This window comes from Geotrypetes seraphini, chromosome 3, assembly GCF_902459505.1.
Source record: "Geotrypetes seraphini chromosome 3, aGeoSer1.1, whole genome shotgun sequence".
NCBI lineage: Eukaryota > Metazoa > Chordata > Amphibia > Gymnophiona > Dermophiidae > Geotrypetes > Geotrypetes seraphini.
This window is the reverse complement of record NC_047086.1, coordinates 279344248-279358006: the sequence shown is the minus strand read 5'-3', so window position 1 is coordinate 279358006 and position 13759 is coordinate 279344248. Positions and strand designations below refer to the sequence as shown.

At 41.7% G+C, this 13759-nt stretch overlaps 1 protein-coding gene across 9 annotated transcripts in view; it reads left to right on the top strand.

The window, feature by feature from the left end:
• RASGRP3 (RAS guanyl releasing protein 3) overlaps positions 1-13759 on the top strand; it is a 299643-nt gene that overhangs the window by 32371 nt on the left and 253513 nt on the right. The window contains exon 2 of one of the 9 annotated variants that reach the window (XM_033938588.1): positions 10266-10357. The exons of the other annotated variants lie outside the window; for them this stretch is intronic. The gene's annotated coding sequence lies outside the window, so the exon portion shown is untranslated. The remainder of the gene's footprint in view (positions 1-10265; positions 10358-13759) is intronic. 9 annotated transcript variants of the gene reach the window in all.

Here is a 13759-nt window from a genome sequence, read left to right as displayed (position 1 = left end):
TATCAATTTTCCTTCCATTATTCTGTTACTGTCTAGATATATTGAACTAGTTCGCTTTTGATTGTTTTAGGTAAGCTCAGGGTAGCTGGCTTTATTTCCAGGAGACTGTCTCCCTCAGATTTCCCATTGACCCAGACTCGCCTCCTGGATATCCTCTATATTAACCAGAAACAGCTTCATACTGATTTCGCTCCTTGATCCAGTGTAGATGTTACTGTTCATCTTTGCCTTCCTCTTATTGTTATGACATACTTACAATGTTTTATTGCCTGATTCTTTAGGCTGTATGACCCATATGGTCACATGTTTGCCTGGTTTTACATTTGCCCTTCCAATGTTATTCTTCTTAACCCTTTAAATAATGTATACAGATGACATTTATCATTGTTGATATTTGAACGGAACATGTTATTTTTCTTTTTTCTTCTCTCCTTTTCTCATTGCTTTTCATACCTTATTCTATTTCATATAATTTATATGTTTTTTTCATGTTCTATGCATTGTATTTTGTAAAATATGCAGCCTATGTTGGTGCCTTTTGGCTTCTGCCCACATATGTTCACATTATATTCCATGTTGCTGACAGGCTTGGGCAATACATCCCTCTAACATTTACCATTGTTGGTATCTGATGAGATCACATAACTCCTGATTTTGGGTGGTCCTTGTGTCTCCCGCTCCACTTGTTTGACAAACTGGTGCTCTTTCCCCTCTCTTCTCTATCCTGGAGAGGACTTCTTATCCTTTTTCATATATGTGAATCTTCCTTCTTCTTTATTCTTACTTCACTAATGTGCGGGGCGGACATCCCCTGTCATGACATTTTTTACTTCGACTCTCTCTTTTACCTATATGTCTTCTCTTAAATTAGTATCGTGGAACGTCAACGGAATCAACCAACCACTTAAATGTAAGAAAATTATAGACTATCTTAAAATGAAATATTATGATATTCTCTTGCTGAAGGAGACTCATCTTAATCCCATAGACTGCTCCAAGCTTCGTATTCCAGGATATGCTACACATATATTTTCCCCTGCTTTTCATAAAAAAAGAAGAGTGTCCATCCTTGTAAAAACTTCGTTACAAGCTCGCGTCTTACATCAATTGTCGGATCCTGAAGGTAGATGGATTGCAACTTCAGTCCAGATTGGTGACTTTTCTGTTTCCATTATCAATATCTATGCTCCAAATATTGATTTACCTTCCTTCATGGACTCTTTGAGGGACACCCTGCTAGACGTAGCCGACTATCCTTTAATAATTGGAGGGGACTTTAATCTTCCATTAGATATAAATCTTGATAGACACTCCCATTTGCAATTTCGTCCATCCAAAATGCGATCTGAACTCCACAATGTTATTCAAGATCTTGGTCTTTGCGATCCCTGGAGATTACTTCACCCGGATGAACGATCTTTCACGTTTTACTCTGCCCCTCACCGCTCTTATTCCAGACTAGACTTCTTTCTCATCTCTAAATCTCTCCTCCCTATGATTCGAGCGGCTATTATTCATCCTATTATTCTTTCGGATCACGCTCCCATCAGGTTACATGTGGAATTACAACACACACGTCCTAATCGTAATTGGAGGCTCAATACTTCCACTCTCCTAGACCCTGCATTCCAAGATAAAATCCGAAGCTTCATTGCGGACTTCTTTTCTATCAATGCTTCTTCTATAGATTCTTATACTTCCGTTTGGGAAGCTTTTAAAGCGACCCTTCGAGGAGAAGTAATTAGTTTCTCTGCTTGGAAGCGTAAGTCAGATCGTTCTACCATGGAATCCTTGGAGAAGGATATCTCCCTATTAGAACACCAGCAGATCATGGGTAATCTTACTCAAATGTCTCCAGATCTAGTTCAGAAAAAGGTTGAATATAATATACTATCTCGGCTCAAAGCTCAGCAAGATTTCTTAATCTCCAAAACTGGTACATACATGTCTGCCAACAAAGCGGGGCGCTCTATGGCTCGCTACCTGGCTAATCATAAACAAAGATCTAGAGTGGCTGCATTAATGAAAGAAGATGGTACCTCTGTTACAGATGTCGACTCTATAACCCAGCTCTTCGCTACTTTCTATAGTGCTTTATACTCTTCGTCCACCAGCAAATCCTGTATTTCTAGTTCGGTCTTCTTCCAAGATATCTCCCATCCTTCCTTGGATCATGCCCAGGCCTCTTGCCTCGGCGCTCCTATTGCTGAAACCGAGATTCTTGAGGCCATAAAATCCCTCTCTTCACATAAGTCACCAGGGCCCGATGGACTTCCGATGGAATTTTACAAAACCTTCTCTACTGATCTTGTCCCTTTGCTGGAACATCTTTTCAATTACCTTTTTTCCAACCCTGATGACCAAGGGGACTTTACGGAAGCACACATCATTGTTTTACCCAAAGCAGGGAGGGACGAAACACACGTAACCAACTATTGCCCCATTTCTTTACTAAACACTGATTGTAAGATCCTGGCTAAAGTTCTAGCCTCCCAATTGGATAAGATCCTGGGCAACCTAATTCATCTTGATCAGGTGGGCTTTATGAAAGCTCGTTTCATTGGTGACAATGCGCGCACTTTCCATTCTGCTTTAGATATTGCACACTCCTCAACTGAACCGATGATAGCTATTTCACTGGATGCCGAAAAGGCCTTCGACATGGTGGAATGGAATTATTTATTTGTGGCCCTCCAGTGGTTTGGATGTGGCCCAGATTTTGTACAATGGGTTAGGCTACTATATAATAAGCCTTGTTCTAGACTACGGATCAATGATTTTTTATCTACCCCCGTCTCTCTCCACAGGGGTACTCGACAGGGTTGCCCCTTGTCTCCCCTTTTATTTAACTTAGCTCTTGAACCATTGCTCTTGGCAATCCGTCAACATACACATTTGCTTGGCATCCCTGTGGGCTCTTCACAACTCAAAACTTTAGCATACGCTGACGACCTATTGGTATTTCTTTCAAAACCAGCCGCCTCCATTCCTGTTCTTCTCCAGTTAGTATCTGACTTCTCGCATTGTTCCGGCTATCGCATAAACTGGGATAAATCCGAGGTTATGCCTCTCAATGATTCTACTTCTCTAGCTGATTGTGGTCCCATCTCATTTCGATGGGCCAACTCTTCTTTAAAATACCTTGGTATCCTTTTTCATCAGGATGCTGATACCATGATGTCCATCAATCTAGCTGCCTTAACATCCAAGATTGATGCATTGGTGAAGAGGTGGTCCCCTCTTTCCTTGCTTTGGTGGGGGCGTCTTGAGGCTATTAAGATGACTATTACACCGATTGTCAATTATTACCTTTCCATGCTCCCTAGACTAGCCCCTAAGGAGTTCTACAAAAGTGTTGAAACGAAACTCTCAGCTTACCTTTGGTGTAAAAAATCCCCCCGTATTTCCCTGAAAACTCTTAAATCCTCTAAAGAAAATGGGGGCATGGGCTTTCCGGACTTCTTTCTCTATCACATTGCCTCGTTTCTACGATACAGCTCTTATTGGTCCTTGAACTCTAGCCTTTCTGATGAAATGGCTGCCTGGTTCTGAATTGAACAACATCTTGTCCGCCCGATCCCATTATCTAACTTATCATTCCTTTCTACTTCTGCATTACCTTGTAAATCCACTACCATTCATGCCACTCTTCAAGCGATTCAGCATTTCGATCTTATTTCTAAATCCGATAAGACGCAACACTGTCGCCTCTCCTCTATGGTGTAACCCATCCTTTTGCATTGACAGTCGTCCTATCTACTGGAGGTTCTGGATGGACAAAGGTATATGGACCTTAAATCAAGTCATGGACAATGGTAAACTCCTCTCCTTTGCTCAGCTCATGGATAAGTTTGATCTGCCTGCAACGGAATGTTTCCACTGGATTCAACTATCCCACTGTCTGCTTAAATGCTCCCCATCCATATTTACCTATAGTCAATCCTCTCCCTTCATGACGCTCTCAAGATTAGCTCTTGAATTAGGCCACACCACGTCCCTCTTCTATAAAGATCTTCGCTCACATTTATACCCCAGATCGAAGAGATCTACGGATATCTGGTTGCCCTACTCCACTTGGCAGGGATCCGAGCAGGATTGGGATCACTACTTCAGTAAAATAGTTCGGCCAACAGCATCTGCCAGCTTATCTCAATCGCTTTATTTTCTTGCGTACAAAGTATTTTGGACACCTAACAAGATGTACATGGCCGGTCTCAGAGATTCCAATTTGTGCTGGCATTGTGCTGCATGCCCTATCCTCCAGGACTTCTGGACACAAATATGGCGCCTCATTCAACGTATTCTCCCTATTTCCTCGGGGTTCTCTTTCAACGTATTGCTTTACAGAGCTTTAGCGGTGTCAGACCCTCTTTCCACCAGTCAACAATCTCTTCTTAACATTTTAGTAGCTTTAACAATTCAAATGATTCTTCACAATTGGAAATCTGCTGACTTGCTCAATGTTGTTTTCTGGTGGAACACTGTTCTTATGACTCATTCTTATGAATTAAAAGCTGCCGAATTCACAAATCGACTACACCTCATTTCCAAGATATGGGAACCCATTCAATATTATTCTTTTTAACTGTTGACCTTCACCTAATCTTTCGGGATCTCGACCATATCCAATCTTTTCTATTCCCTTTTTCTTTTTCCTTCTTCAGATTGGCATGGGATGTCCGTCCTGCATTTTTCTATTCATCATTCTCTACTCATTTATTCCATTACTAATTTCTCTATTCCAATATCTGTTTGATCATTATCTTTTTCTTCTCTTTTTCTCTGCTTTTCCTTCTTTGTCCTTTTTCCTCTCCAGGTTATACAATGGTTTCTTTTTGAGCCTCCAGGTTCTCCCTATATTCCTCTTGGTTGTGAAATATTACTAATATTATGTTACTTGCTTTCTGTAATCTGTATTTTCTGGATCTCTGGATGGTTCTCTAGAACCTCTCTATTCATTTGTTCATTGTTTTTTTGTTCTTTTTATAACTCTGTTTTTGTTACTGAAAATCAATAAATATATTTGAAATCGAAGAAGTGCCTCTGCTGGGTCAGACCAGAGGTCCATCGTGCCCAGCAGTCCGCTCGTGCGGCAGCCCATCAGGTCTAGGACCTGCGTAGTAGTCTTCTGTTTGTACCCCTCTATCCCTTCAATCCTTTTTTTTTTCTACCTTATCTATATCCTTCTAACTGTACCTTTCTTCATCCTATATCTTCCCTATCTATATCCCTCAATAACTTCTTCTTTCAAGAATATATCCGATTTCTCTTTGAAACCCTGTAAAGTACTCTGTCCTATTACACCCTCCGGAAGTGCATTCCAAGTATCCACCACCCTCTGAGTGAAGAAGTACTTCCTGGCATTGGTTCCATACCTGTCCCCTTTTAGTTTCTCTGAGTGCCCCCTTGTTATTGAAGGCTGAAGAATCTGTCCCTCTCCACATTCTCAATGCCCTTCATGATCTTATATGTCTCTATCATGTCTCCTCTGAGTCTCCCCTTTTCCAGGGAGAAGAGCCCCAGTTTCTCTAGCATGTCTGCGTATGAAAGGTTTTCCATACCCTTTATCATATGTGTAGCTCTTCTCTGGACCTTCTCAAGTATCACTATATCCTTCTTCAGGTACGGCGACCAGTACTGAACACAGGACTCCAGATGCGGTTGCACCATCGCTCGATACAGCGGCAGGATAACTTCCTTCTGTTTGCTTTCCTTGACGTTGCTGCGCATTGTGCTGATGGTTTCATTGTGGTGTCTACCAGCACACCCAAGTCCCTTTCAAGGTTACTCTCCCCCAGTACCAAACCCCCCCCCCCCCCATTTTGTAGCAGAACCTCGGGTTCTTTTTCCCCACATGCATGACCTTGAGTTACAATAATGAAACTGAGACCATACCAGCACTTTTCGAATTAGTTGTACTTGTCACAATATACAAATACTTTTCCATAAATTGATTTGTATGTCTACTTGATGCCTGTTTCTTCCCTGGCTAGTATCTCCCATCCCTTCTTCAGTGAATACCCAATGGAAGTACTTGTCCCTTTTTAAAGATTTTGCTTCTCAAACTAAGCATTTCATTTCTGTGGTTTGTTGTGGCTTAAATCAGTTCCATGAAATATCATTTCATAAGAACATAACATAAGAACATAAGCAGTGCCTCCGCCGGGTCAGACCACAGGTCCATCCCGCCCAGCAGTCCGCTCCCGCGGCGGCCCAAACAGGTCACGACCTGTCTGTATCACCAGAAGGGGCTCCCTTGCCACCTTGGTTTCTCATTTAAGTCCTGTCTTCCTATCGAAGTCCTAACCCTCCGGTCTTGCACATGCATGACCTGGTTTGGTTTCTATACTCATTACCTGGTTAGCTTTCTATACTTGTGTTACATCCCAGCTCCTCCCTCAGTATCCCATGATCCCTTTATCCTTCAGGAATCCGTCCAATCCCTGTTTGAATCCCTGTACCATACTCTGCCTGATCACTTCCTCCGGTAGTGCATTCCAAGTGTCCACGACCCTTTGGGTGAAAAAAAACTTCCTTGCGTTTGTTTTGAACCTATCTCCCTTCAGTTTCTCCGAATGCCCCCTCGTATTTGCTGTCCCCTTCAGTCTGAAGAATCTGTCCCTATCTACCCTCTCTATGCCCCTCATGATCTTGGAAGTCTCTATCATATCTCCCCTGAGCCTCCTTTTTTCCAGAGAGAAGAGCCCCAGCCTATCCAACCTCTCGTCGTATGGGCAGTGTTCCAGCCCTTTTACCATTTTCGTTGCTCTCCTTTGGACTCTCTCAAGTACCGCCATGTCCTTCTTGAGGTGCGGCGACCAATACTGAACGCAGTATTCCAGATGTGGACGCACCATCGCTCGATACAATGGCATGATGACTTCCCGTGTTCTGGTTGTTATGCCCTTCTTTATGATGCCAAGCATCCTGTTGGCTATTTTCGAGGCTGCTGTGCACTGTGCAGATGGCTTCAGTGATGCATCCACCAGCACACCCAAGTCTCTCTCAAGTCTGCTGTCTCCCAACAATACCCCCCCCCCAATTTGTAGTTGAACAACGGGTTCTTTTTCCCCATATGCATGACCTTGCATTTGTCCACGTTAAAGCGCATTTGCCATTTGTTTGCTCAGTCTTCCAGCTTGTCCAGGTCTCTTTGTAGGTCCTCACACTCCTCCCTGGTCCTAACTCTGCCGCACAGTTTGGTATCGTCTGCAAACTCCACAACCTCGCACCTTGCCTCCCCCTCCAGGTCACCGACAAACACGCTAAAGAGTAACATATCTATCAATGACCTGGAAAAGGAGGCAAAGTGCGAGGCCACAAAATTTGTAGACGATACCAAACTTTACACATTGGAAAAACCCCAAGAAGTAACTCTTGAGGCTATATGGGACCTAGTGGCAAATTTGACTAAAATTATTAATCCTCAGCTCTCTCAGTTAGAGCATAAAGTTAATACTCAAGAAAAAGAAATTGAGAATATTAAACTTGACTTACAAGATTTGAAAAATTCAACCTTGAATTCTTCTCAAGAAGTGAAGGCTTCTAAACAAATTATCGAAACACTTGTGAGAGATAATATTAATTTAAGGAGAAAATTGTTGAATTTAGAAATTTTTTCTCATAATAATAATCTTAGATTAATTAATTTTCCTAGACTTGCGGCAGTAACTCCTAGAGATATGTTGAAACATTATATGAAAGACACTGGAAATTTCAGAGGACATGCTGCCGCCAATTACTCAAGTGTATTATTTACCAATGAAAAGTAAGAAAAGTTAAAGGAAGAAGATGATCAACGAGTATTTAATATTTCTACAATTTTGGAACTTTCAGATAGCGAACTTGCATAACTGGCAACACTTCTTTTAACAGTTGCTCTAACACCAGATAAGAATTGGCTATTGAGACTTTTCTTTAAGAATAGACAGAAAGACTTTCTAGGGTATAAAATACAAATGCATCCAGATTTGTCACGAGATACACAAAAACGTCGACGTGAATTTTTGTTGTTAAAGCCGGGAGTTATTGCTCTTGGGGCCACTTATTTTCTTCATCATCCATGTAAATGTGTGATAGTGTATCATTCGCAAAAATATGTTTTCTTTGATCCTAGTCAACTGACAACCTTCTTGTCAGCTGCTCGCCTGAAAAAAGGAGAGGATATATGAAGTACTCATAGATGTTGATTTCCTGCCTCAGCCAATAACCTTTATTTTATCTTTACTTTTATTTTTTTGTTATTATCTCGCTGATTATTACATCTTGGTTGTAATATTGAGGACTTGAGTTAAGTTAAGCTATATTAAGCTATCTTGGATTAGTGGTCTAGTAGGATATAATTGTACTTTACTTGTGGCTTAACATTATCTTTCTGTACAAGTGTTAACTTGATTGTAATTAAAAATTGATAAATAAATAATTTTTAAAAAAAAGGATATATCCTCTACACCCCCCTCTGTAGACTCACACCTCTCAACGAGACAGTCAAAACAAATTTCAATGCCAACCGACCCTCAGAGGCACCACCGTGACACCCAGAACACCCCCACCGCATCCGGCCTCACACACCACATCCCCACCAGGCCACACTAGACAAGCACTCCCAATCCTTCAAACTCCCCAGCAAGGACTTTTCCACGATGACAATACCCAAAAGTACCTAGCTTTGTATTTGATGGTGGTCTGATAATGCGGCGAAAGCTAGTTTAGGAATATGAGCCTTGAAAAAACCCGCTGGGTAAAACATGTCGGCACGAATGTCCCTACAAGTTTGACCACTTAACCAATACAAAGCTAAATACTTTCAAGTATCATCATCACAAAAAAATCCCCGCTAAAAAGCTTGAAAAACCAAGAATACCCATCCAGTATGGCCCGGCGAAGACACGGCACGTGAAGCCGGACACAGTGAAAGCACTCCGAGCACCACGGTGTCACCCCGGAGGGTCGGCCAGCACCGCAATCCACTTTTACCATCTCGAGAAGTGCGAGCCTACAGAAAGGGGCATAGAGGACATATCCTTTTCCTATCTATACATGCTTAACCTTGCTCACACAAAAGTTCACAGTATAAATTTATAGTGGAGTTCATCAACTGATATAGGGCATTGCAGTAATCTATTGTCGAATTACAAGAGAATGAATCAAGAAGTTTATAAAGGTGGGGATCAAGAAGAGAAGAGATTGAATGAATGAGCCTTAACTTATAGAAACATTTCTGTGTTACTAAACTAATTTGTTGATGGAAGGTAAGGTCCTTATCCAGGATAACCCCAAGAAGTTTAACTTTGTTGTCAATTTGAATTGGGGAGGAATCAGTACAAATGGGTAAACATAGATCTCCATCTGTCGAGATTGAGAAAAGAACCCCAGTAGTTTTAGAGATGTTTAATGCAAGTTTGTTGTACCGGAGCCAGGAGCTGATTTTATTGTGTTTGCAGTTGATGTCAATTATTTCATCTGTTGATGTAGGATTTAGGGGGTGAAGCAGTTTGATGTCATTGTCTTATGTAAATACTGTGAAACCTATAGATTTGGCTAGAAATTGTTATCTATGGCCTTTACCCTCAGATCCCAGATGAAAATTCCCCTCAAATTTCATCATAGACATTTGAAGGATGAGATTCCCTTGCTTGACTATGATAGGCTTTGGCTATCTTGGTCTCAGGATCTTTCAGTAGACTTACCAGATGATCTCCTATTGCGTGCTGTGGCTAGATTGCCCATGTTGAGGAAATATATGTACTTCTGGGAAATGCAATATAAACTAATCTTTCAGTTTTTATTCCTTCAGTTAACATTTGGTTTGTTGTTGAAGGTTAAAATTTCACCTATATAAAGTTCCCAACAAGTGTAACAATTCAAGGACCCCAGACACAGGTACATGCCGAAACATGGCTTTGTTGGGTCATTAATAAAGTGTTGTCTATTGGTGCTACTCATTCCCCTGGACATCTCTATTCTTTTTTGCTTATCGATATATATGGAGATTGGTTCTTCTTTTATGTTTCATACATTTGATACCTAAAAAAAAATCTTGCCATTTAATTTTACTTCTTTTTTACCATTCCCATTGTCATTAACTTGACAAATGCAAGTAGGGATGGAGCCTCATCGATTTTCAGGGGATTGTGTTTGTAAGGAGCTAGCTAAACTAAAGGTGGACAAAGCAATGGGACCGGATGATGTACATCTGAGGGTACTGAAGGTTCTTAGGGAAATTCTGGTAGCTCCGCTGGCTGACTTTTTCAATGCTTCTCTAGAGTCAGGAGTGGTACCAGAGGTCTGAAGAAAGGTGGATGTGGCCCCTCTCCACAAAAGTGGAAGTAAAGAGGAAGATGGAAACTACAGGCAGGTAAGTCTGACTTCTGTGGTAAGTAAATTAATGGAAATGCTTTTAAAACAGAGAATAGCGATGTTTCCGGAATCCTGTGTATTACAGGACCCAAGGCAAGGAAAGAGGGAGAAAGTGGGGAGGTAACTGGCACAACAAAGGAGTCGTGAGGATGAGATGTCAATAATTCAGCCACAGGTGTAAAGTTCAAAGCGCTACTATCAATAAGGTGAACTTTGAACTTTACACCCGTGGCTGAATTATTGACATCTCATCCTCACGACTCCTTTGTTGTGCCTTGATTGTCTCATCATTGAGGCTTCCTTGGGCTCCCTTTTTAGTGTCTTCACATCAACCTATGACCATGTTACTCTTCCAGAGAATGTATGTGCCAAACTCAACACATTGTATTTAGATTTTAGCAAAGCCTTTGACAGTGTTCCACACAGATGTCTAATAAATAAATTGAGTGTCCTCGGTACAGGCTATAAAGTGATGGGCTGGGTCAAGATCTGGTTGAGTGGAAAGTGACAAGAGGGTAGTGGTCAATGGAGATCTCTGAGGAAAGGAATATTACCAGTGGTGTGCCTCAAGGTTCAGTTCTTGAGCCTGTTCTTTTTAACATTTTTGTAAGCGATATTGCTGAAGGGCCATCATCAGGTAATATTTGCCTCTTTGCGGAAGATACTAAAATCTGCAATACATCTGATGGTGTAAATAAAATCAGAAAGGACCTCGCGAAGCTTGAAGAATGGTCAGAAATTTGGCAACTAAGATTTAATTCTAAGAAATGCAAGGTCATGCATTTGGGCTGCAAAAATCCAAGGGAAAGGTACAGTTTAGAGAGTGAACCACTTTTGTGCACAAAAGAGGAGCAGGACTTTTGTGTGATAGTATGTTATGATCAAAAGGTGGCCAAACAGATAGGAAAAGGCAACTGCGAAAGCTAGAAGAATGCTAGGGTGCATAGGAAGAGATATGTCCTTCATCTGCCTTCATGTTTCTACGTTTCTTTTCCCTCCACTTTTGTATCTACTGAATATGCTTTCCTGTGCTCTTCTTCATTCCGTTCATTCACATTTCTGACATGGAGGTAAGAGCACCCTCTGACCCTTGCCTCATGCTTACTCTTTGATATAAAATATCCCTTTTCTCGGAGTACCAAGGGGGGAGGTCCACCCCGGGTGCATTCTCTAAAAGGGTGCGCAACTGGCATAACTGGGTCTGGGACCTCCCGCCCTACTCTGCCGCTGCTGCTTTCCCAAACCAGTTGCAGTGGCAGTAAACTTTAAATTCAGCCATCATAGGACTTCCTGCACCTCCCTGTAGCTGCTGGTCCACGTCCTCTGATATCACTCCTTGTTCCAGAACAGAGCCGGCTTCCACGGGAAGATGCAGGAAGGTCTCACAATTGCTGCACTTAAGTTTACAGCTGCTGCTGCTGCTGGTTTGAGAAGCATACAGCAGTGATGGGGAGGTTAGCCTTACATTACTGTCAGCATTTCTGTTGACCTAACCAGAGTATCAGCAAAGGACTCTGGGATATTATATTAAACAATCTGACTCTGGAATGTTAGTGCAGATAGACCCTATAAGCCCCCTGCACAGACTCCACATATCTTGAGTATCCATCCAGCCTGGATTTTTCAAGAAGATGTTAACTACAGTACTTGAATGGAAGAAAAGAAGTCACATCTTCCTTATCAATTAAGGACCATTGTCTCAAACAAGTACTAAATTATGGCACAGAGAGATGCTGGAAAATATGCATTTAACAATAAATGCTATTTTAGGACAAGATTCAAACTTATAAATGCAGGCTAAAACTCTCCCCCTCCTTCCTTAAAATCTCTCTGCCTCCTCTCTTCCCCTTCAGCCTCTACACACCTACCAGACACACAGGACACCCATTCACACAAACTGGGTTTTTTTTTTCTCTCTCTCATTCACCAAAGCAAAGAGTTATATCTTTGTAATATTAAGCCTTTTCCTATAAAATTTATTTTTTATGCAACTACCTGGCTATTATTGTCATTAATTTACTTCCCCCTGTTTCCCTGAGGCCTGAACTCAGGGCCTCTCAGCACACACACAAAAAACTAGCCAAAAACAAACTTTTAAACACAAAAGATTACATTTCCACCCTAGACTAATATTTGGGAGCCAACATCTGACAGATACTGGTATGGAAGGGTGGTGGAGGGAGAGAGAGGGGGCAGATGCTGATGGAATTGGGGTTCAGGGAGAGGGAGAGAGAGATAGAAGGGGCAAGGATACTGGATAGAATTGGGTTGGAGAGAGATGGGGCAGATGCTGATGAAAGTAGGGTGAAGGGAAGAGAGAAGGGGCAGATGCTGATGGAAGTGGGGTGGATGGAGAGAGAGAAGGGGACAGACATTGGATGTTAGTGGGGAGGGGAGGGGGAACAGATGCTGGATGGAAGTGGAAAGAGAAAGAGGAGAGCAGACACTGAATTGAATGGGGAGAGAGGCAGACACTGTATAGAAGTGGAGAGGACAGAAGATGCTGAATGGAAGGGGTAGAGAAAGATGGCACATGAAGGAAGGAGGGTATAAAAAAGAGCACATGGACAGGGGAAGAGGATAGAGTTAGTGAAATACTGGAGGGAGTGAGGGAAAAAGGTGGCAAGCTGTAAGTAGACACAGTGAAAAAAGGGAAATTGAAAACTGGATAGTAAGAAAGAATTTAATCTAGACAGATGCAGAAAATAAAATGAGAAGGAAGACAAGGGAAGAGATGGGAAGGGAGAGAGTGAAATGTCAGACCATGGAGGGAGAGAAATGCCAGATCATTGAGGGAGGGAAGGGAAGAGAAGAAGATAGATGCCAGACCAATGGGGGTAGAAGGAGAGATGGAAGAGTGAGGCAGATAGTTTTTGGAAGGGGCAGAGAAGGAGAGAAGATGCCATATGGAAGGGGCAAAGAGAGAGCACACAGCGGATGGAAGGAAGAGAGTGACGAGAAGATGAGGAAAGCAGAAACCAGAGACGACAAAGGTACATTTTTTTCTATTTATTTATATTTTTGCTTTAGGATAAAGTAGTATTGTAGCTGCGTTGATAAACGATTCTAAATAGAAAATGGAAATAAGGTGATCCTTTTTTTGGACTAATTTTAATATATGTTTTTTTACTGATTCAGAGACCAAAACCCCCTTCCTCAAATCAGGACAGGATACCTTAACAGCACTATACTTACCTGAGGAAATAAGTTTTGGCCTCTGAAAGCTAATTAAAAATGTAATAGTCCAATAAAATGGTATTACCTTATTTTCCATTTTTTGTTTTATTTTTCCCTTCTTTTTACTAAGCCACAGTAGAGAATTCTACCATGGCCCAGAGTTCTAAATGTGCCAATGCTCATAGAATTCCTATGAGCGTTGAAGTAAAAGAGAGCCTTTATT